The sequence below is a fragment of the Triturus cristatus genome, chromosome 2_1 (assembly GCF_964204655.1).
Source record: "Triturus cristatus chromosome 2_1, aTriCri1.1, whole genome shotgun sequence".
Lineage (NCBI taxonomy): Eukaryota > Metazoa > Chordata > Amphibia > Caudata > Salamandridae > Triturus > Triturus cristatus.
In genome coordinates this window covers 224,362,289-224,387,480 of record NC_140581.1, presented here as the reverse complement: position 1 = coordinate 224,387,480, position 25,192 = coordinate 224,362,289, and positions in this window count along the sequence as shown.

Sequence of the window (25,192 nt, the reverse complement as noted above, 5' to 3'; positions counted from 1 at the left end):
GAAAAAGGCATTCTTGAGATCAATTACAGTAAAGAATGTTGCGTTCGAATCAATAGCTGTCAGTAATGAAGAGATGTCTGGAACTACGGGGTATTGTGGTACAATACATTTATTTAATTCGCGCAGATCAATAACCAATCGATATACTGGTGGAGCCTTTGGATCAGTTCGTTTAAGAATCGGGATTATCGGTGAATTGCATACATTGGAGTCGGTCTCCACAACCACTCCTTGGCCAATAAGCTCGTCAATGATTTGCAGTAAAGCCACTACAGCATCTGGGGGTAACTTGTATTGTCGTATTCGTGGTAGTACCACTCCTGCCTTTAGTGTGACTCGATATGGTGTAATGTTCATGCAACCAACATCTGTAGGGCCTTGTGCCCATAAATGTGTGGGTAAAGTCTGCAGTCGGGAATCCATGTCTCGGGACACATAGTGCCCTTTGAAATCTCGTAAAAACAATCTCACTCCTTCCGGAGAACAACATATTATCGCTCCTAGAGCTTTCAAAGTTTTTATACCTAACAAGTTTTCTGGGCATGATTTAGTAAGCAATAAATCTGTAGTTCGGGTCAAAGGTCCTATCGTAAGTGGAAGAGGCTGTGATACTTCATTAACAATAGGTTTTCCTGAAAAACCAAGGGAAATATTCTGTGAGCCTGAGAGGGGTGCCCCTGGAACTTCACTACGTTTTATAGTTGTTCGACTTGCCCCTGTATCAAGTAAAATTTTTCTATCTTGGCCTAATAGTTCACTATGTACATAAGGTCCTTCTTGGTCTACAGGGACCTCGATAAGGGGTAAGTCAACTTCCCTCTCTAGGCTGGTTCATGCGTATCGTTGATAATCAGGATAGTCATACTGTGCGGTCTGGTACAGCTGTCGTGTCGTTGTTTGTGTGGCAGCAACAGGCAGCGCTGGTGCAGCTGGCACAAACTGTATAGGCTGTTGTGGAGCTGGCATGGACTGGGCATGCTGCGGTGCTCCTTGTTCATTCTGATCCTGTCTAGGTGGCCGTGGTCTTTCTTGTGTTTTACCTGTGGCGATATTACGCTTCAAGACTGGGCAATCGTGTATGTAATGACCTGGTTGTTTACAATAGTTGCATGTCCCTTTTACAGGTCCTGCTGAATCACCGGACTGTGTCGTACCCTTTTTATGACCTTCAGCTGGAACTGTCTGGGAGACTAGCATTTTCATTTTTGTGTCTTTCATGCGTCTCTGCTCATGTTCTTGTTCCTCTCTAATTCTATTGTAATGGTACTGTAACATTTGTAACATTTGTGATGGGGTATTACCTTGCCAGGTACTCTCGAATTTTAATACTCTATTCTTCACCTGGGGCAAGGAATTTTCAACTAATTTTGTCACAAACAGATGTGGGTATGACTCGCTACTTGCTTTTATACCACTATTTATACCAAAACATTTTTCGAATCGGGCATAGAAATCACTAGTGTCTTCATCTTGCTTTTGTTTACAGGCTGAAATTGCACCCCAGTCTTCCTTTTTCGTAGTTAATAAACGTGGCAGTACCTGTACTAGTAAACCTGGTAGTGCTTTAGTTTTATCCCCAAGCCCTGCTCCTGCAGTTCGGGCCTTTTCTTCTGCTTCTAAGGCTGTCCATTCTATCTTTTGGTCTCCCACCTCCCACTCTTTTTCCCTGAGTTTTTCATAAATGCCAGCAGGCATTAATACCTTTAATATTGTCATAATGTCAGGATAGGTATATTCTCCCATGAGTAACATGTCTTTAATTTCTCGGTGGAAACCCGCTGGGTCTTTGTCATGACTGGGTACCACTTTCTTCATTTCTAACAATTCTATTTTCGATATGGGCGTATATACGTATACACGTTTAAACTGATTGTCCTCGCCCTTTATTGGGTGTACTTCTCGTAAGGGATTCTGTCTGTCCATGTAATACGTCGTTCTTTCCTTGATGGGCAGTGAGACATGTTCTGGGCATACAAAGAGAATGTACTGCTTTCTTGATTCTAGTATTTCTCTAATTAACTTAGTACCTGAACCTCTCCATCTATTCGTGAGTAATTCAGTCAATATATCAGGTAAAGGACCAGGATCGGAATGTTGGCTTTTATAAAGTATAAGAAGTTGTTGAATCATATAAATCCCAGCTAAACGCTGTTCATCCGGGCTGAGGTTCAAAAACGTGTGTGCTACTGTTTCATCACCATATTTTCCGGGACTGTCAATCCAGTGAACGGCTGATCTGGCTAATTCTTGTTCATCCATAGAATCGAGTAAATGATAACCCCTTCGTTCTCGGAGTAATTTGTCAGCGGCTTGGAACGAATGTTCGGGAGACCTTATATTTATTATAGGTGATGGATAAGTTCTGTTATTATCTGGACATATCGGACGTGTCGGATCAGTAAAACATCTAGTATTACTACAAGATCTTCCTCTACCTACATAGGCTATGGTTTCTGACTGTCTTGCGGGAAATTCTAATTCTCCCTCTTCGTTTTGTTCAAACTGGTCTACTTCCAATCTCTCTTCATGTATTCGTTCTATTTCTTTACGGATCTTTCGGCACATGGCTACTATACATGTTTGCTTATCATGTTTCCCGTCTGATATATTCTGGCTCCATCTCGTAAGAATTTGCATTACTTCCGGGTTTACCCCCGGTCGGTCTTGATTTCTGATCACACAATTTATGAGGAAACGTAACAGTTCCCCCTGTATTTCCACTTTCTGGTATTCCATAGCTCTGTTAATACATTCAGAATCTCGCCCTGTTTGGACATAATGATATATATTGTCTAAATGCATAGTCATTCCTGGTAGCTTTCCTAAATACACCGCAGCTCGTCTGATACGTAGTGATGCCATGATCATTTCGTCCTCTTTTCCGGGCACAGGGTCATATCTACAATCTACAAGAAGTTCCTTAAGCGTGCGGGAATTTATGAGTTTGGGGGTACGTGGATGTGCTGATTCTTGAAAAGTAAGTTTATTTATTCTGGGTGGCGTAGAATACACGCTGGTAGCACCTCCGGTAGCCCCATCTGGGGTACTGGGCGCGAAAGGATTCGTTGATCGTGATACAGCAACTATAGGTGTGGACACAGCTGTAGAAACGGCCGTGGGAACAGATGTAGAGACAGATGCGCTTGCCGGAACTTGTGTCGGAATTTGTTGTTGCAAAGGTACAGACACATGGTCTTGACGTTGAACCCCCCCAGCAGACGGTCTATGTGGTGCAGGGTTAGCATACTCGGGAGCTGCGTCATCTAAATATGAAGAAAGAAAAACATCTTCTGCGGTTCTGGGATGCCCCTTTGGATGTGCTTTTATTGGAAACAATGGGGGTGGCAAGTCTTTTGGTATCTCCGGAGTAGCCTTAGGTAATCCTTCGGCCAGAAGGGGATACATACCATTCATAAGGGCATTTCTTTGTCTATCTACTTGTTCTGATTTTACTCGTGTACCTTCTTTAATTAATAGATTTTCTCGGACTTTATTTGAATTTTCCTTACTCCTCTCTTCCTGTCTACGTGCTTTTTCTGTACGTCTATACGATTCTTTACGCCATAATTCAATGGCGTCTTTCTGTGACTGTCTGGCTTTCCTTTTCCATAATTCTTCCTCTACTTTCACGATGCAATCTGCATCCCAGGTCCCAGCTGCGGGCCACCTCTGACTTTCTGGTAATTCCTTAGTATAGTCTACCCATAGATCAAGAAATAATATGGCGTCTAGGCCATGTTTATGATACATGAAGTACCCTGGAGTGTCCCTAGGAGGAATGGGAACAGCTTCTTCGAGTACCCCTTTTCTAGTTGTGATCTGTCTTAGTTTCGAAAAGAGCGGCATATTGAGAACTGATCTGATACTTGGTCTTGAACAAACTTAATACAGTGAACACAATAATGAACAGTCATTCATACCACAATATGCAGGACGTATTAACACATTTAACATTTAACGTTTTAAATGAGCAACAATGATGATGACGATCTAAGAAAACTTAATCACGAAACATAATCCTCGGCATTAACTGAATTATTCTGAATTTATATACTTGATATACTAGATATACTGCTAAACAGTACAGATACACTGCTAAAACAGTGCAGACCGGATTTGTGTACCCAAACCCGTCTGGACCGGCACAACTTATGTGCACGCCAGAACGCCTCCCCAGTAATGGTACTCACCGGGTAGCTCGGAACGGAAGGCCTCGGAACTGAACTGGACTGGACTGGACCGGACTGGAAAACTTCGGAAACTTCGGAACATCGGAACTTGGTGGGCCTCTGTATACCTCGGATCTTGCTCTCTCAGCTAGGCTCTGGTCGGGATACTTCGCACTTCTCACCGCCTCGTCTGGGTGTTGATCGCAGCCTCAGTCGCCCCCGCTTGACCGGAGGGAGATACAGGAAATCCTGCTGGTACGCGTTGTTGTCCGTCCAGCTGTGGCAGGAGACCGGGCCTGCAACGCACCACCGGCGCGTGAGATGAGAAAGTGTCCCTGTTCGGGCGCCATTCATGTGGTAAATAATTTAATTACCGGGACTTAATTTGATACAGAATCTTAATAAAATAGCTCAGTAAAATAAGAGGCAGAATCCGTGGTATAAGAGGTTCAGAATGGGCTTTATTCCAATGGACGATTTCGAAATCGTGGACTCCAGGTTCCATCACCACGGAGGCTCAGGAAGTGAAGTACATACTTTATTGATAAGTAATCATTTTTATAGAACAGACATTACAATGAAACAAATGCAGGAGGCGCAACAATTGATAAGGAAGATAACATTATACATGCGTAATGAAAATGGGCATGATTGAGCGTAACAAAGGAACGTCATTGGTTGTGATGTCACACAGGGTGGATCTATGAAATAATTTCGCAAAGTCAGCAGAAATACTTGGCAGAGATGCGCACGCAGCAGCATGACGTGTGATTGACGTGCAACTAGGGGGTGAAGGGGACTTGACATTTAACTCTACATGTGGCGACAGATGTCTGGAGGGTCAAGTCAACCTAATCCCAAATCATATCTAACATCCTATGTTTAAAGAACTATGTTATCCAAAAGAGAGGTCTCTTAGAGTAGAATCTTATTCTATACTGACTATACTGACTGTTAGTGCGTGTACAAGCGTCTAAGTGTCTACACTAGATGCGAGGGCGAAAGTCTTCCATAATAATAGGGCTATGAATTACTTGCATAAAGACAGAGAAGCCGGGCTTTTGCTCGGTAGCTGGAAGAATGTTTACTTAAACTACTAGACAGGAATGCATTGGCTGAGGAGCGAAACAGATAACTTGAAGGTGAAATACAGTTTTTGGCAGGCAGGCAGACCGGCCGAGGCAGGCACCGTTAGCCGCACAGGGAGTAGGACAAAGTTCATGGATGCAGATGCGAGCTCAGACTGGAGCTGTCAGAGGCAGAAAGCAGGGAAAGGCTTGATGGCAGAATCAGGGCCTACTCGCCTGAACTGCAAAAATGGAGTAACTAAGCCATATAAAGTCGGTGGCCTTTCGTACTTAGGAATCGAATATCCAGCCCATTCATGGCGGATCTGAAAGAGGACATGTTGGCGGTGGACGCACATGTGTTTGCGTCTTCATAACTGGAACTGGAGGGAACATACATGTACTTGTAACATGCACATAGAACCGTTGGGGTCCAAGATAGGGGACATAACTGACCAGAAAAATCCATATTTCCACAAGATGACAGTTAATAGCTCACTGTTCTATGTTAGGATTTCAACTTATAAACTGCAAGTAACAAAAAGATTCTCTGACAAAAGCAGTAACCCACTGACCTATTTACTTTATGTGCACTTTGTGATCTGCATGGTACATGTTCTCTGCAGCAGGCACATTAACCCTCTACGCTCCCTTTCCATGAGTCAAAACTTCCACTTGACAAAACTCCATCTCTCTCTAGGAAGAACATTAATCACCAGAATTATCATGGCATTTTTATTGTTGCCGAAAATTGCTGGAGGCCAGGAAGGAGGCAGCAAGTGCTTTTAGAAACATAATATATTTGCCCATAATCCTGTGAGTTTGCAATCCTGTAGATGACTCCTTGTGAAAATTAAAAAAATACAAGTCTTTATCCTTAAACAAGTTTTATATGGGAATACTTTACTTCTCTGATTCCAGACATGTAGATTGATGACTTCTCAGACTAACAGGCTATACAAATTCTAAATTCCAACCATCTGCACAGCTGCAGCAACTATGGATCACAATTGCCTTAGCAAGGATGCTATGGACCACAAGGAACTTCAGGCGTTTACAGTGGCGGCCGCTGTTTAAGTCTTGGGAGAGTCCTGTGACTCCTTAGAGATAAGCTGTTATATTTGTTTCCTTGGCTAATTTTGAAACGTGCTTCACTTTTCCTGACCTTATTGTTCTTGAAAGAGATGAGCCTCCTTATGAAACCTGACATGTGTTCATTCAGCCGTTTAGTGTAGCGCCTCACTATCAGATGTGAGGCTTGTCTTCATTCAGCTGTTTAGTGCAGCGCCTCACTCTGAAAGAGAAACAACTGTAGCGCAAGGAGAAAGTGGAAAGGAGCTGGCCTGTGTAACTCCCAACTCCACCAAGAGGTGAACTGAGTCCTAACCGTTGTCACAAGTCACCCAGAGCTCTCCCTGCAGCAGTGGTGCACCGACCAGGCTCCAAGTCTAGCTTTCTGGCCAGTGCTTCATTTTACATTTTGGTGCTCTTAGTCTCTAAGATCTCTTTAAAGCACCTATAAAATAAAGCAATATTTGTGTAGTTATTTTCTCACATTTTGAACCTTTTATTTCCCTACGTCCCTAGGCTGCACTTTGGAATTGAAAAATGTCCGGAAAAGGCATTTCCAGCAAAAGTGTTGTTCGTTTTTAGGTCTCGGCTAGCGAAGGCTGCGCTTGAGCAGTCTCGCTCGCGAGATTTAATGACTTGGAGAAGAGGGGCTTGAACCCGCCCTTCTTCTCTCCTCTTCTCCATTGGCTGGCCTCTTAAATGCTGGCCAGCCATTGGAGAAGAGGCTTGTGTCGCAAAACAAGCCCCGTCCTTTTCGGATTCGGGGGCGTGTTTTTTCATTACTTTTCGCTGGGCGTGTTTTTCTCTCCTCCAGCCAATGGCAAGAGGAGAGAAAAAGAAAAACACGCCCCCGAATCCGAAAACACCACTGCGTTTCTCCGAGGCATTTCTGCTTCACCTCGGAGAAAGGCAGTGGTGTGCTTGTCCTCTCGTTGTGGAACTTCTGCATGAGCGAAATGTACACATTCAATTCCATTTTGTTTACACGTGCATTTACTTTGGGAATCTCCAAGTGACATTTTCTCACAACTACTCCTGGAATTCTTTGGGAATTCAGTGTAAATCAGAGGTTCACAAATTGTAGGTGCAAGCCTACTTGCATAAATTTCTGCCTTCCAAGCCGAGAGTTTTAAACATTGAATTCACAGTTATTCACTGCTGGAACGTTGACACGTATGCATGAGAGTTTTCTTTAGAATCTTTTTCAAGCATTGGTTGGAAGGGTCTCTCTTGCTGTTGTTTTCGCGGCTCGCTAGCGCCTGGACGCACTTGCAGTTACGCTTCTCGCCACAGGTTCAGATCTGACTGTGCTTCGGCGGCTGTAAATCTGCAGGTTCCTTTGTGGTCGGCGTCAGTGGCCGCCTCGTGACGAGAAAAGAGGCGGCCGTGGAGCCAGATCGGGGTTCGGGAGGATCCGGACCCCATGGCCTATTCACCGGTAAGGAGGGCCGTGCCAGCGCCAGGCTCACGCACTCACCACTGACATGCTGCGGGCGGGCAACGCTCCTCCTTTCATCATTTACAATTTCCTCATATCAAACGTGCCCAGCCTCATCGTTGCAGTTACAATAGACGACTCTTTAAACGCAAATTGTAAGTCCTGTTAAATGTCCCCATTAAAACAACGGTTTATTTCTTGCCTGGTTACACGATATTTTAAATTATCCATTTATTTAAGTGAATGATTATGTATTTAATGGGGGAAAATCTTTTGTTGAGAAATCTTTGGTTAATAGATTATTATTGAGGAATCGACATCAAAAGGACTTAAAACTCTGTAGAGCAAAAGCCACATAAGCTAATGTTGTAATTGGTTAAACGCAGAGGTCTAAAACCAGCCTTTGGCATGAAAGAAAGCTTCCAGATTGTGACTCGCCTTTCATGCATGCTGCAGTTGTGAGTGTGACCACCGGACCAGGCCAATGTTTGCCTCTCAGTTACGAAACATTGTGAATGTTTCTCGTGCTTCCTGCCCGAGGTCACACGTGGTTGACGCAGTGGAGAGAATACTGTCCCGGGACACGGCCCTTCACAATGCCACAGATGACCTCCTAGATAGACTGACTCACTATAGCCGATGCACGTGTCCGGAGGCCCCAGGTCTTCCCACCCGCCCAAAAGTGCCCAAGATCACGGCATTTGTCACAGCAGCCATCTTGGAAGGGTCTCCATCCAAAAGAGGCAGCCATACTGTAACTTATGGCACACCTCGGTTCGACCGCCTTCAACAGTGCTAACAGTAACAGATTTAAGCGAGATTATTAAATCTGAAGGCACCAGTTATTACAGTAACGACCATCCCAGAACTGAGCCGTTCATGTGTGCCTAACTGCTGGTCTCTAGTCTTAAAGTTTCAAGCTTTGTTAATTATTTAGTTCAACGTTGCAGTTCCCGGAGTGACAAGTTGTATGGCATAAAATAAGATTGATTGCTTTGAACTACGCTGGTTTACCAGGTGCTTGTTACATTGCCTTCAAAGCACGCTGCACTATGTATACATTCGGATGAACGTTGTAATAATTTGAGATACTCTGGGAAGTGGAGACTATTGGCTTTTTTCATTGGTTTTCTGAGCCTCCCTAATTGCACCAGAGTTCATTTGTTACAGTAGCTTCGCCTGGATCCATTCATGTATCAAGCCTTGAATTGTCTGCATTCACTTTGGTCACGTGGGTGCACACCTACAACCCTTTTGTAAAATGCAATTGAAAGTCTACGCAAGAAAGATTAGCTCAGATTTGATTGGCTAGCCTCGAATCCTGTCCCTCATTAAACATTTAGGTTTTGATTGCCAAGTTTAGCATTGCAACCGTAGCTTTATGGCTTTCGTTTTAATTTTTCACATGCATCTATCTGTCAGGTCTGACGTGAGTTGACAAAAACATAAACAAAAATAATGTCATGAGCAATGCCAATAGCTCTAACTTTAACAATGCCGAGACCGTTGCATTGTAAATGCTTGTTGGATCCATTTCACGGAGGAACAAATAAACGAAAGGAGGAAAGAGGGGGTGAGAAACCGTTTCTTGAAGTCAGGGTTTCCAGTAAGTGACGAGAAGCAAGGCAGAAAGAGAGGGAGGATGAGTGAGAAAGAGGGGGGGACAGCTGTCAGCAGCAGAGCAGAGGTCGACACTGACCTTGTCTTCTCTGAGGAGGAGGGAAGAGACGTTGCCGTTCCTTCTCTGCCCGCGCGCCCGCCCATCCCTGGACGTGTGTTTAAAATAATAAAGTAGGGGAACGGAATCAATCAAATTAAAGAAGTAGGGGCACGCTGTGCCCTGCCGATCCCGCCCACTTCGACCACTGGACCTATCAAAGATAGAAGAACCGCTAAGCCCCTTTAAGACTAGCCAAGCATCGGACAACAGACCCGCCCACGGGGAATGCGTCACTTATAGTGTATTCCCCAAGCCAATAGTCACCAGCTGCGAGGAACAAGTAAAGCCTGGAAGAAGGCAATCAGGGGGTGCGCCTTGGAAGAAGACGCCGGATGAGGACAAGAACACATTGCGGTGGTCGGAATCCACGAAGACGCCTGTGACGGAGTGGAGAACCGGTAGCCAGAGGTTAAGTCCAACAAGAGACACAGAGGCGGGGAGCCACACTGGGCCTTCCGCAGCAGAAGACGGAGAAAGACCCCCACGACACCGCGTAGAAGCGAGCCACGCTCAGAGGTACGGGCGTTTTTAAGGGTGCTTAGGGCGAGGCTGGGTGCAGATACGACTTCACCTTCATAGGAAAGAACGAATCTTGCTTGCCAACCCTTCACTCACAAATGGTGGAAGTTCTTTTTTTTAAGGTGCAAGTCCCTTCACTCCTAATGCCGCAACCTCCTAGATCGATAGCAGGTTGTTAATGTTGTTTTCTTTGTGTTTTGTTGTTTTCTTTTGGGTCCGGTTTTCCGAAGCCACAGAAGACACCCGGCGGTGCCAAAAAGGAGATACAACGCCAAGCAAAGACCCTGAGTTATTGTTGTTTTCCCCTAACCAATAAAAGAGAGACGTCCTGTGTACTTAACTGCGTTAATATAAAGACGAGTACTCCCAAATATAAAGCCTCCCTCCATCTTTTCCCACACAACGATGACAAGTGGTGGAGAATGTGGGCATTGCCCCTCCATTAGGAGACAGTAATGGAGAATTTAATACAACATCTCGTGAAAGGACAGGAAAATCTGGAATGGGCGGTGGAGAGGCAAATGACGTCGGCGCAGGCCGACACTATAGCGCAACAGGTGGAGTACATCCACAAAGTGGCCGAGGACAACACGCAGTTATCCACCCGGTTACAACCCCATCGTTGTTCCGTGATGACGTTGCTTGCGTGGTAAAGACGGTCGTTGAAGCAATACGCGTTGTGAAGACGTTTTCGAGGTAAGTGTACCGTTGTAAACGTAATGCGTAGAAAATGCTTTGTGGTAAAGGCTGTTTCCCCACCGGAAGAGAACCCCGATGCCTTCTTGCTTCATTTCGAGAGAGCAGCACGGGCCTGTGGCTGGCCCGTTGCTAAGTGGCCTTTTTTTCTTGCTCCCCTGTTGACAAGCGAAGCACAGGCCGCCTATCAAGTGGCAAACGCGAGCGGTGATACCCCCTATGGCAACATCAAAGCCATCATTCTCGACCATTTAGGCATGGACACGAATGCCTACCGTGACGGGTTTCGCAAGGAAAGAGGGTCCCCTGGCGATAGTCCCAAAACACTATTTTTTTAATTAAAAGCAGCAGCGAATAAATGGTTGAGGCCCCACGAATGTACAAAGGATGAAATAATGGCCCTCATTTATTTAGAACAATTTGTGGAGGCATTACCTTATCCAACCCAGAAATGGTTACGACAACATACAAACCTCACTGTCGACCAAGCAATGGAAATGGCGACAACATTCTCACGGGCCCAGACACGGTCCTTCCCTTGGGACCCCGAGAAAACCAATAGATCAGGACCACCCATAAAAGCTGAAAAGAAATCCCCAAAGACTATACCTGAACCCCTTCACAAGCCTCTATATCATAAGATCAAGCCCACCACCCCACGAGGAACCCAATGTTTCGAGTGCGGCCACTGGGTCCATATTGCTCGTTCTTTCCCGCAGAAGAAAGCAGTTGATGAGCCCATGGATATCAGCTACCTTCTGAAACCTGAACTGTACACAGAAGAGCTTGGAACACGCTTCTACGTAAGTCTTCATATATATCAAAAAAAGGTTAGTGCTCTGTTGGATTCAGGGTGTTGGCAGTCGGTAGTCCATCCTACCCTCATAAAGAAAACCCAACTTGTGCCTAACACCACCATACCAATACGGTGCAACATTAAGACCTACCCCTTAGCCAAAGTCTCCCTTAAAATACCCAACCACGCCCCTGTTGTCTAAGGCGGGTGTAATGGATAATCTGCCGGAAAAGCTCATTATAAGGACTTACAACCCATATTTTGATGCCTTGTGCAAAGCGTTAAGGTATAGGCCTGCTCCCACGAACAGGTTGACTCAATAACTCTGGTCTTCCGACCGTAGTTTCAGGTTTCCCCAACATAACGATCCCACCCTTCGGGTTGCATGGGAACAAACCCAAAAGAACTACCCTTCTCCCGTGTTTCCGCATTTCCGAATACTAAATTACCTCCTTTATGGGATAGGAAAACCTGGGGAACCCCCACAGCTCTTGGTTCCCAAAAACTTCCAGGTCTCTTGTTTGCCCATTTCCACCTACTTGGTGGGCATGGAGGGGCCAAGAAAACTAGGGATACCATTCTAAGGCATTTTTCTGGCCTGGCATTCATGCTCACATCACGAGATACTGCCAGGAATGTGAAGTGTGTCAGAGAAAAAACCCTTACAAACCCCCTGCCGTACCTCTACAGCCCCTTCCCACAATAGGGACCCCATTCGAGAGGGTGGGAATGGATCTTATCGGACCTCTCCCTAAGTCCCACAAGGAAACCAGTACGTACTCGTCATAGTCGATTATGCGACCAAGTACCCTGACGCTTTTCCTCTTGGATCACCAACCACTACCAACATTGCTGAAAATATGATAGATTTCATCTCCAGGGTAGGGTTTCCCAAAAAACATCCTGACAGACCATGGCACCTCATTTGTCTCACGCCTTATGCGACAGGTCTGTAAAGTGCTAAACATCAGCCATATCAGGACCTCAGTGTACCATCCCCATACTGATGGCCTTTGTGAGAGATATATAACAGAACGCTAAAACTAACACTAAAGAAGATGCTGATCAGTGAAGGGAAATACTGGGACCTCCTCTTGCCCCTTGCCCTCTTTGTCATACAAGGACAAAAACAGAGCAGCCTCGGCTGCTCCTCCTTTGAGCTGCTGTATGGTCGCCTGCCTCGAACCATTTTGGAAATTAAAAAGGAGGCATGAGAACAGGAGAAGACAGCGGAGACCCAGGAACTCCTTGACTATACAAGTGCCACGAAGATCTGAATAGGAAAGTTAAGGGACTTAGCCTACTCCAACTTAGAAAAAGCCCAGGTGAAACACAAATCCTTTTATGATGAAGGGAAAAAGTGGAAACAGCTACAAGTAGGGGATTGGGTCCTCGTATCTTCCCCTCCGTCCCTAACGAAAGGGAAGACAGGTTGGAGAGGCCCTTATGGAGTAATAGGGAGGATAGGACGCACCATACAAATAAGCCCCAGGAAAACCAAAAAAGATATCACATTAATCTATTAAAAAAATGGTTAGGTCCTCCACCCAAATCAACACACCTTCTACAGCTCCCTCACCCTGTCTCCTTCTCCCCTATAGACAACCTAGACATCAATGATGCTCAATCAGACTCCCAAAGCTCGGAACTAAAGGACATTGTGCGACCTTTTTCCGCCATCTTCTCGGACCTACCAGGTAGAACAACCCTGGTTAAACATTCTATAATCACAAAACCAGGGGATGTGATAAAACAACGTCCCTATCGAATACCGGCGGCCCATCGGCCCGCCGTCGAAAAGGAAAAACTGCTGTCAATGGGTCAATTGGTCCTCACCAATAGTCCTAGTCCCAAAGCCAGGTGGCTCTATACGATTTTGCATAGACTTTCGAGCCGTGAATGCCATTTCGAAGTTTGACGCTTATCCACTCCCTTGGATTGATGAACGGATTGAGAAACTCGGGGAAGCCCAATACATTTCCACAATCGATCTGACCAAGGGCTATTGGCAGGTACCGCTATGAGAAGATCAAGAAAAAAATGCCTTTGCTACCCCGAATGGGTTGTACAAATTCACTGTGCTCCCTTTCGGGCTACACTGGGCCCCAGCCACTTTTCAAATGCTTATAAATAAGGTCCTTCTCGGTCATCAAGAATATACCGCTGCCTACTTAGATGACATTGTAATATTTAGCCCCTCGTGGGAAGAACATCTACGGCATTGTACACAAGTCCTTCATGCCCTCGACAAGGCGGGTCTCCACATCAACGCAAAAAAATCCAGAATGGCATGCCAGAAAGTGAAGTATCTAGGGTACCTTCTGGGAAAAAGGTGTCATAGAACCACAAAAAGAAAAGGTTAAGGCCATCCTTGCAACACCATTCTCGACCACCAAGAGGGAGATTAGGGCTTTCCTCGGATTACTTGGGTATAACCGCAGATTTATATCTGGGTATGCAGATATATATAAACCGGGTCTGGTGGCTTAGTGGACTAATGCATCCACTGCAGGGGCCTGTGTTCAACCTCATGGTCACAGGTTCAAATCCTGGCGGGTCCAGTCAGCCTTTCATCCATCTGAGGTCGATAAAATGAGTATCATTGAGTTGGGTAACAATAAACATCTGTTATTCAGTGCCTTGAGACCCATGGGTGCTAAGTGCACTTTACAAATACACGTGTTATGTTATGTTATATAGCCACCCCCCTAACAAACCTACTAAAAAAGGACGTGAAAAACTCAGACCTATCCAACCCCCCTCCAGAAGCCAGAAAAGCTTTCACTGGCCTGAAAGAGGCCATAACATCTCACACCGTTTTGATCTCTCCTGACTTCAACAAACCCTTTATTCTCCAGACTGATGCCTCAGACCAAGGGTTGGGGGCCGTACTTTCCCAGCTATCAGACAAAGGCGAAGAACACCCCATCCTGTTCATAAGTCAAAAAGTGTTCCCCAGGTAATGCAAATACCCAACAATAGAAAAGGAATGTCTCGCCCTCAAATGGGCTGTAGAAAAGTTGCGGTACTATCTAGAGGGTTCTTTCTTTACACTGTTGCGACTCATCCACAGCACAGGTGCATGGTCTGTATACAAAGGAAACAACCCCAGGGTTTTAAGATGGTTCCTCTCTCTCCAACCCTTTTGTTTTGAGGTACGGCATCGGAAGGGTATCGCGAATGGAAATGCTGACTTTCTGTCACGACTTCCTTGTTTCCCCGAACGGGAAAAGTCTGGTGGGGGGGGTGTGTTGTGGAACCACTGCCCAACAGCCAAACAGGGAACAGGAGGACGCCCTACCTGACCATGCTCTACCCTTCTTCTTTTTTCAGAGCGGCAATTTTCCGACAGACCTATCAAAGATAGAAGAACTACCAGGCCCCTTTAAGACAAGCCAAGCGTCGGACAACAGACCCACCCATGGGGAATGCATCACTTATAGTGTATTTCCCAGGCCAATAGTCACCAGCTGCGAGGAACACCTAAAACCAGGAAGAAGGCAATCAGGGGGTGCGCCTTGGAATAAGACGCCAAACGAGGACGAGAACGCGTTGCGGTGGCTAGAATCCGCGAAGACGCCTGTGACGGAGTGGAGAACCGGGAGCCAGAGGTCGAGTCCAACAAGAGAGGCGGGGAGCAGCACTGAGCCTGCCGCAGCAGAAGAAGGAGAAAGACCCCCATGACACCGCGAAGAAGCGAGCCACGCTCCTGGAGGAGCGTGGCTGACTGAGGTATGGGAGCGTTTAAGGGCGCTTAGGGGGGGGTTGGGTGCAGCTACGACTCGACCTTCATAGGAGAGAATAAATCCTGCTTGCCAACCCTTCCCTCACAAATGGTGGAAGTTCTTTTTTATTTAAGGTGCAAGTCCCTTCACTCCTAATCCTGGCACCTCCTAGACTGATAGCAGGTCGTTAATGTTGTTTTCTTTGTGTTTTGTTGTTTTCTTTTGGGTCCGAGTTTTCCGAATCCACAGAAACTCCCAGCGGTGCCAAAAAGGAGATACAACGCCAAGCAAAGACCCAGAGTTATTGTTGTTTTTCCCTAACCAATAAAAGAGAGACATCCTGTGTACTTAACTGCGTTAATAAAAAGACGAGTACTCACAAATCTAAAGCCTCCCTCCATCTTTTCCCACACAACTACGACAGAAGGGTTGTTGGGTGGTGGCAAGACACCCACCAGTTAAGCAAGGGACTGTGGTTTTGGACAGAAGGGCCCCTATACGTACTCAACCGCCATTACAGCCAAACATCACATCGGGCAAAGAGAATAAGAGAGAAATACTCTTTGACTTACCCGCGTGTGTGGGTCTGCTTAGTCAGGAAGAAGCACCGAGGGACAATATCCGTCCGCTGTCACAGGAAACAGGTTCCGGTTTCTTGCTCGCTGCAGAGTCTGTGCACGTTTCCTCGTGGTCGCCAACTGTTAAAGGGTGGTCTCCCAGCGAGGAATCAGCGTTTGTACAATATATTGAGAAGTGTCGAGTGGTCAGGGTGGAGGCATAGAGCGCATATGGGTGGCAGCGTGAAGCCTCCGGCCTTTCTGGGAACAATGATAGGGTTCTTCCCATAGTTTTGAGCTCGGTTCTCTCGGTACATGTGGCACTGTATGCCTCAATTGGAGGGGGGTTGACACGGGCACACTGACAAGAGGGGGTGGGGGTAGAGAGGGGGCAGGGTGGGGGTGTTAGGGAGAAAATGTTGAAGAACCGTTTCTCCTGACATGTCCTATGATGATTAGGTCTCTTACAAGAGACTATTGTATGTAACGTTGATTTTTGGTTGCACTGGCTGGGGAAAACTCAATAAAATTCTTTAAAAAAAAAAAACTGTTAAAGGGTGGTTTTTAGGGTGCACTACTGCACCTTAATTTGAGCAGGGGTGCTCTATCTAAAATAAGGAAATACATGTGTGAGATGCAGGAACTGAATCAAGAGTGGCACAATTTATATGATGAAACAATTTCAAACAATAAATGTTTAAGATGCACTTGGTTATTTAATAATAAAGCTACTCAGTCTTAGCAAAGAGCAGGTGTCAAAGACACATTTTGAAATGAAGAGCAAATATATGCAATTGCAATAAGACTTAAAATCATAATAATGCAAAGAGAGAAATACTTTTCAGAATACAATAAAGAATGTGCAACCTTAAACAAGAATTCTAAAATGAGAGTAAAGGTTAACCGGTGATCACACAGCGTATTGACTCAAAAAGTTTCACGGTGCAAGGTGGTCAGTCGAATGGACTGTGAGCAGCTCTTTTATATTGGTTTAATGAGGAAGTGCTTGACCACAAGTCCAGCTTATGACAGGTGTTTGATCGTCAATCATATCACAATTTGTACATTTATCAGAACCGATGTGCGTCACCTCACGGAATGTTTATAAGAAAGCGGAAGATTACAAAGAGTTAGAGGTCATCTTCTCACGTCATGTTGCTTGTCTAGGTTACCTGAAGCTAGCAGAAAGGCAGTAATATGAAGAAGTTGAAATAATGCAATTGGCCCCCACCAACATTGTACCCTATTGTGTTCCTCTTAGCTCGAGATGTTCCCTGTTCTGTGGTATTGCTATATTTCAGTGGGTGTGAGAAGAGAAGTACAACGAGGGAGTGGGGGCTCGGTGACTGGATCGTGTTCTACCCAGGAAGATGTCTGTTTGAGCTTATAAGAGAGGCATAGGGCCTACCTGTGTTTGGCAAATATTTAAGACAATGTGGTCAAATTAACAAATTCCTATATGCAGGCTGGTGGGACCATATGCTTCAGGCGTGGGGCAGGAATAGCCTAAGGCAGTTATATGGTAAAATGGGACCCTGCTTCATACTATGCATATAAGTTGCAGTATGGGTGGGACACTGGATGTTTAGCTGGGCATATGAGTCTGAAAGTGTGCATGTGAGTCACTCAAACTTCAAACTACATGTCTTAACTTCTAAAGACATAACACCCTATCCTGTGGCCTACGTGAACAATACCTTAGTGGTGAGTTATATCTAGTGGAAGGAACGTTTAAGGCCTGGTAAGCAGTTATAAATGCCAATGGCATTATTACTGCACACATAGTGTCTGCAGCAGCAGGCATAATGCATGTTTAAAGGGCTACTTGTCTAGATTGCTGACTAGGAGTGCCAGTACATTTGTACAAATCTAAATAAGGGTATCAGTCCATTCTTGGGTGTGTTACTGCATATGTAAGTAACTATTAAGCTATATGACTAGCTGTCTTAATGTCTCTATTGGTCTCTATATGTGTATGTAACTGACTGTATATGTTACTGACAGGCTCTATTACTGAGTGTTGAGGTTTGTAAGTGTGTGTGCAACTGCTCTCCTGCTGGATACATACGTGCTGTATGGGCATCTGACTGAATGTGTAAGTGCCTCTGTCTCTGTGTGACTCTGCTTTTCTAGATAAATATGTCTGTGTATGAGAGGTAGACTTCATGTTTAACTGGGTATATGGGTCTGGATGTTCACACATGACTTACTAAAACTTTAAAGTACATGTCTTACCATCTAAGGACATAGCACCTTACCCTACAAGATATCTTATTGGTGACATATCTAGTAGAGGAAAGTTTAAGGGTTGGTAAGGGGTTATCAATGCCAGGTCAACCTGGCAGTAAAACTGCACACATAGGCTCTGCAGTAGCATGCTCAATGCATGTTTAAATAGCTACTTGTCTGGATAGGTGACTTAGAAAGCCACTACTTGCGTAAGAACCTAACCAAGTGCATCAGTACTTCTCTGGATTTGTCACTGGATGTTTAAGTCACTATGTCGCTATAGGACTAGGTGTCTTAGTATTTCTATGGCTGAATATATGTGCATGTGACTGCCTGTATAGATATATATTACGTACTGGCTCCATTACAGAGTGTCGAGCTATTCAACTGAGTGCGCAAGTGGCTCTGTTACTGCTGGACACATAAGTGCTGTATGGGCATGTGACTTGAATGTGTGAGAGCTTTTTTCTCTGTCTGACAGGGTGGGTGAGTGCTACTATGCTTTCTTTTAGTATGGGAGTCACAGTATGGGAGGTAAGTAGTTTAAATGCCAACTAAACCTGGCAGTGAAACTGCATACACAGCCTCTGCAGCTGCAGACAGGCCACATATTTAAATGTCTACTAGTCTGGATGAGTGACTAGGAGTATCACTACTTAAGTACACATCTAAAAAAGTGTATCAGTTCCTCTCTGGCTGTGTCACTGGATGTGAAAGTAACTAAGTCACAATCTCATTATGGCTATGTAAGTGGCTGCATATATCACTTACTGCTTCTATTACTGACTGTTGGGTTTATAAATGTGTATGCAACTGCGTCTGTTACTGCTGCATATAGAAGTCCTTCATGGGTATGTCACTGAATATTTGCATGCCTTTGTCTCTCTCTTACAGGCAGGATGAGAACTCTGCTTTTGTAAATATGTATATAACTTGCAGTATGGGTGAAAGGCTCATATCTAACTATGCCTAGGGGTCTCAAAGTACAAATGTGAGTCAGTGAGACTTTAAAGTGCATGTCTAACCATCTAAGCACATACTACCCTGCCCTATGACTTACCTCCACCCTACCTAAAGGGTAACTAGTACATAGTAAAATAGAAGATTAAAGCTCAACAAGGAGTTTTTAATGCCAACTCTACCATGCAGTAAATAAACACACATACTCTACAGTTCCAGGGCAAGACATGATTAAAGGACTTCTGACACACCTACTCTCAGACCCAGACACTCACATACTCACTCACACACCACCCATAGAGACACACACAACTTGATAAACCCACAAAAACTCATACCCCCTCTTACAGGTTCTCTCATACACCCACAAAACGTTTGTATATATCATACATACTTTTATTAACGTAATCTATATGTATAACTTTAAAAAACATTTTTTAACTACACTGTAATTCACATACCTGTAAATTGAGTTGGTTGATCAATTTTTTTTAATGCTGTCAGTTGGACTGTAGTCTCAGTGTGAATGTAAAAACTAAGCATAAGAATGGGACACCACTTTCATACAAAGCAACCATTAATGGCAACTTTTTTAACTTTGCTCTCAGTGATACTGTTGAAGGTAGCAAATCAAAGTGTCTTTTCATATTTTTCTTTTCTTGACCCCCTTCTAAATGGTCAGTGTCTCCTGACGTTTTCTTGCACTCCAGTAAAGAAGCTCAATGTGGTACAGTTTTTGGGAGTATTCACAAATTCTTCACAACCCTCTTCCTTAATAAATAATGAGTGTAAACCACTGTAATTTAAAAAAAACAGACTACAGTCTGTTTAATGCCCTTCCCCCCACTCTCCCCTAGCACAGAGACCATAGCAACCCTGTTAGAAGGTGGAATATTTGTGGTATGGCTGGAAAGCCTTACCTTGTAATACTCTCAGAATCCACAGAGATGGACCTCGGTTTTGCCCTTAGCAGCCTTAGCTCGGTCCTGGTAGTGTGGCACAGAGCAGTCAGGCACATTTTAGAGGAACATGTGTAAAGCATTTTACAGTAGTCACACTGACAAATAAGAATATGTGACATGACTCAAAAGAAATCTGACACCAATTTATAAAAATAGAGTGTATTTTTATGTAAATACAGGCACCAAAATGAACTTTGTATCTTACAACCAGAGTTGTGGATTTTTAAAGCATTTAAAAATAAATCTAATAAAATATACAAATTGACCCCATTGAAGCCAATGGGGAAAAACAAAGTTGACATTCGGTCACTTGCAGGGTGAGTTCAAACGAACCCTCTTGTGGATAGGGTCATAAGGGTCCTTAGACCAACAGTTCCAACTATTTTAAGTTCCAAAAGTTGTTACTTCGAAACCTTGCCCAGGGAGTCCGGGTGCAGAGGTGACTTGGCTGTCCTTGGTATGAGCGGGATCTGTGGGAGCTGTGAAACTTGCTGCACTTGACAAAACCACACTTGGAGAGGGAGTTCCACTCTACCCAAGGCCTTTGGGTCCTAGAAACCTGTTTCAACAGGTGGATTTCTTCTACCTTGCTCGGCAGCCCTGGGTGCAAAGGTAGATGGCAGCTGTCAATCACCGGGAGCAGGTCGCAACCAATATGCTTTGCTGCACGCTCTGCAACACCAACTTCATTATGCTGCAGGAACACATCAGTGGGGTCGTTGCCGACATCGGTCACTGACTCTGTGAGGTGCTACTGGTCTGGAGATGTCATTCAAGCGGGCGATCACCAAGCCTTGGCTGCGGCAAATGTAGTCCACTGTTACTTCGGCGACTGGAGGGCGATAGGAGTGGAGTAGTGGCTTGAAACTTGGTGAAAGCTTGGCTACCACTCCGGACTTGCAGGACACCACTTCTCTTTGGGTTTACCATCTATGGGCCTAGCGGGTTGCAATTCTTGTCAAGCAGCACAACGATTTTCCAGCAGCTCGCAGAGGACTGGTCCCACCAATTCTTGGAAGTATACTTCGGTTTCTGGCATCCATAGGAGTCCCTCTTCCTTGGAGCAACGAGTTTTCACAACTGGCACACGTTGACACTCAAATTCAGTATATGGTTTCTTCAGGGAAGTTAAATGTCCACTGTTTGTACTGTTACAACAAACAAATGATGGACGGAATGCTGAGAATGCAGACATTCTCCCCCAGTCAAGAGATCTGGGTTAAATCCATCGTTCTTTTGCCCACTACGCCACCCCAGTTCAGACATGGCCATATGCAAATCAGTCTTGACCCTGTGCCTCATGGGAACAGTCCAGCCCGAACTGCCAAGCCATGTCTTCCCTGGACCGGAATCAAGCATCCTAGGACCGGTTTCTGTCTATCGGCCGTCATCAGCCAGGATAGCTTGACTCCAGTGGCGTAGTGAGCACGGGTCCCACGTCTGGGAATACCCATCCCACTTAGGGCGAAAAGCGTTACAACAAACAAATGATGGACGGAATGCTGACAATGCAGACATTCTCCCCCAGTCAAGAGATCTGGGTTAAATCCATCGTTCTTTTGCCCACTACGCCACCCCAGTTCAGACATGGCCATATGCAAATCAGTCTTGACCCTGTGCCTCATGGGAACAGTCCAGCCCGAACTGCCAAGCCATGTCTTCCCTGGACCGGAATCAAGCATCCTAGGACCGGTTTCTGGCTATCAGCCGTCAACAGCCAGGATAGCTTGACTCCAGTGGCGTAGTGAGCACGGGTCCCACGTATGGGAATACCCATCCCACTTAGGGCGAAAAGCGTTACAACAAACAAATGATGGACGGAATGCTGACAATGCAGACATTCTCCCCCAGTCAAGAGATCTGGGTTAAATCCATCGTTCTTTTGCCCACTACGCCACCCCAGTTCAGACATGGCCATATGCAAATCAGTCTTGACCCTGTGCCTCATGGGAACAGTCCAGCCCGAACTGCCAAGCCATGTCTTCCCTGGACCGGAATCAAGCATCCTAGGACCGGTTTCTGGCTATCAGCCGTCATCAGCCAGGATAGCTTGACTCCAGTGGCGTAGTGAGCACGGGTCCCACGTCTGGGAATACCCATCCCACTTAGGGCGAAAAGCGTTACAACAAACAAATGATGGACGGAATGCTGACAATGCAGACATTCTCCCCCAGTCAAGAGATCTGGGTTAAATCCATCGTTCTTTTGCCCACTACGCCACCCCAGTTCAGACATGGCCATATGCAAATCAGCCTTGACCCTGTGCCTCATGGGAACAGTCCAGCCCGAACTGCCAAGCCATGTCTTCCCTGGACCGGAATCAAGCATCCTAGGACCGGTTTCTGGCTATCAGCCGTCATCAGCCAGGATAGCTTGACTCCAGTGGCCCTAAGTGGGATGGGTATTCCCAGACGTGGGACCCGTGCTTACTACGCCACTGGAGTCAAGCTATCCTGGCTGATGACGGCTGATAGCCAGAAACCGGTCCTAGGATACTTGATTCCGGTCCAGGGAAGACATGGCTTGGCAGTTCGGGCTGGACTGTTCCCATGAGGCACAGGGTCAAGACTGATTTGCATATGGCCATGTCTAAACTGGGGTGTCGTAGTGGGCAAAAGAACGATGGATTTAACCCAGATCTCTTGACTGGGGGAGAATGTCTGCATTGTCAGCATTCCGTCCATCATTAGTTTGTTTTAACACTTTTCGCCCTAAGTGGGATGGGTATTCCCAGACGTGGGACCCGTGCTTTCTACGCCACTGGAGTCAAGCTTTCCTGGCTGATGACGGCTGATAGCCAGAAACCGGTCCTAGAATACTTGATTCCGGTCCAGGGAAGACATGGCTTGGCAGTTCGGGCTGGACTGTTCCCATGAGGCACAGGGTCAAGACTGATTTGCATATGGCCATGTCTAAACTGGGGTGTCGTAGTGGGCAAAAGAACGATGGATTTAACCCAGATCTCTTGACTGGGGGAGAATGTCTGCATTGTCAGCATTCCGTCCATCATTTGTTTCTTGTAACACTTTTCGCCCTAAGTGGGATGGGTATTCCCAGACGTGGGACCCGTGCTTACTACGCCACTGAAGTCAAGCTATCCTGGCTGATGACGGCTGATAGCCAGAAACCGGTCCTAGGATACTTGATTCCGGTCCAGGGAAGACATGGCTTGGCAGTTCGGGCTGGACTGTTCCCATGAGGCACAGGGTCAAGACTGATTTGCATATGGCCATGTCTAAACTGGGGTGTCGTAGTGGGCAAAAGAACGATGGATTTAACCCAGATCTCTTGACTGGGGGAGAATGTCTGCATTGTCAGCATTCCGTCCATCATTTGTTTGTTGTAACACTTTTCGCCCTAAGTGGGATGGGTATTCCCAGACGTGGGACCCGTGCTTACTACGCCACTGGAGTCAAGCTATCCTGGCTGATGACGGCTGATAGCCAGAAACCGGTCCTAGGATACTTGATTCCGGTCCAGGGAAGACATGGCTTGGCAGTTCGGGCTGGACTGTTCCCATGAGGCACAGGGTCAAGACTGATTTGCATATGGCCATGTCTAAACTGGGGTGTCGTAGTGGGCAAAAGAACAATGGATTTAACCCAGATCTCTTGACTGGGGGAGAATGTCTGCATTGTCAGCATTCCGTCCATCATTTGTTTGTTGTAACACTTTTCGCCCTAAGTGGGATGGGTATTCCCAGACGTGGGACCCGTGCTTACTACGCCACTGGAGTCAAGCTATCCTGGCTGATGACGGCTGATAGCCAGAAACCGGTCCTAGGATACTTGATTCCGGTCCAGGAAAATCATGGCTTGGCAGTTCGGGCTGGACTGTTCCCATGAGGCACAGGGTCAAGACTGATTTGCATATGGCCATGTCTAAACTGGGGTGTCGTAGTGGGCAAAAGAACGATGGATTTAACCCAGATCTCTTGACTGGGGGAGAATGTCTGCATTGTCAGCATTCCGTCCATCATTTGTTTGTTGTAACACTTTTCGCCCTAAGTGGGATGGGTATTCCCAGACGTGGGACCCGTGCTTACTACGCCACTGGAGTCAAGGTATCCTGGCTGATGACGGCTGATAGCCAGAAACCGGTCCTAGGATACTTGATTCCGGTCCAGGGAAGACATGGCTTGGCAGTTCGGGCTGGACTGTTCCCATGAGGCACAGGGTCAAGACTGATTTGCATATGGCCATGTCTAAACTGGGGTGTCGTAGTGGGCAAAAGAACGATGGATTTAACCCAGATCTCTTGACTGGGGGAGAATGTCTGCATTGTCAGCATTCCGTCCATCATTTGTTTGTTGTAACACTTTTCGCCCTAAGTGGGATGGGTATTCCCAGACGTGGGACCCGTGCTTACTACGCCACTGGAGTCAAGCTATCCTGGCTGATAGCCAGAAACCGGTCCTAGGATACTTGATTCCGGTCCAGGGAAGACATGGCTTGGCAGTTCGGGCTGGACTGTTCCAATGAAGCACAGGGTCAAGACTGATTTGCATATGGCCATGTCTAAACTGGGGTGTCGTAGTGGGCAAAAGAACGATGGATTTAACCCAGATCTCTTGACTGGGGGAGAATGTCTGCATTGTCAGCATTCCGTCCATCATTTGTTTGTTGTAACACTTTTCGCCCTAAGTGGGATGGGTATTCCCAGACGTGGGACCCGTGCTTACTACGCCACGGGAGTCAAGCTATCCTGGCTGATGACGGCTGATAGCCAGAAACCGGTCCTAGGATACTTGATTCCGGTCCGGGGAAGACATGGCTTGGCAGTTCGGGCTGGACTGTTCCCATGAGGCACAGGGTCAAGACTGATTTGCATATGGCCATGTCTAAACTGGGGTATCGTAGTGGGCAAAAGAACGATGGATTTAACCCAGATCTCTTGACTGGGGGAGAATGTCTGCATTGTAAGCATTCCGTCCATCATTTATTTGTTGTAACACTTTTCGCCCTAAGTGGGATGGGTATTCCCAGACGTGGGACCCGTGCTTACTACGCCACTGGAGTCATGCTATCCTGGCTGATGACGGCTGATAGCCAGAAACCAGTCCTAGGATACTTGATTCCGGTCCAGGGAAGACATGGCTTGGCCGTTCGGGCTGGACTGTTCCCATGAGGCACAGGGTCAAGACTGATTTGCATATGGCCATGTCTAAACTGGGGTGTCGTAGTGGGCAAAAGAACGATGGATTTAACCCAGATCTCTTGACTGGGGGAGAATGTCTGCATTGTCAGCATTCCGTCCATCATTTGTTTGTTGTAACACTTTTCG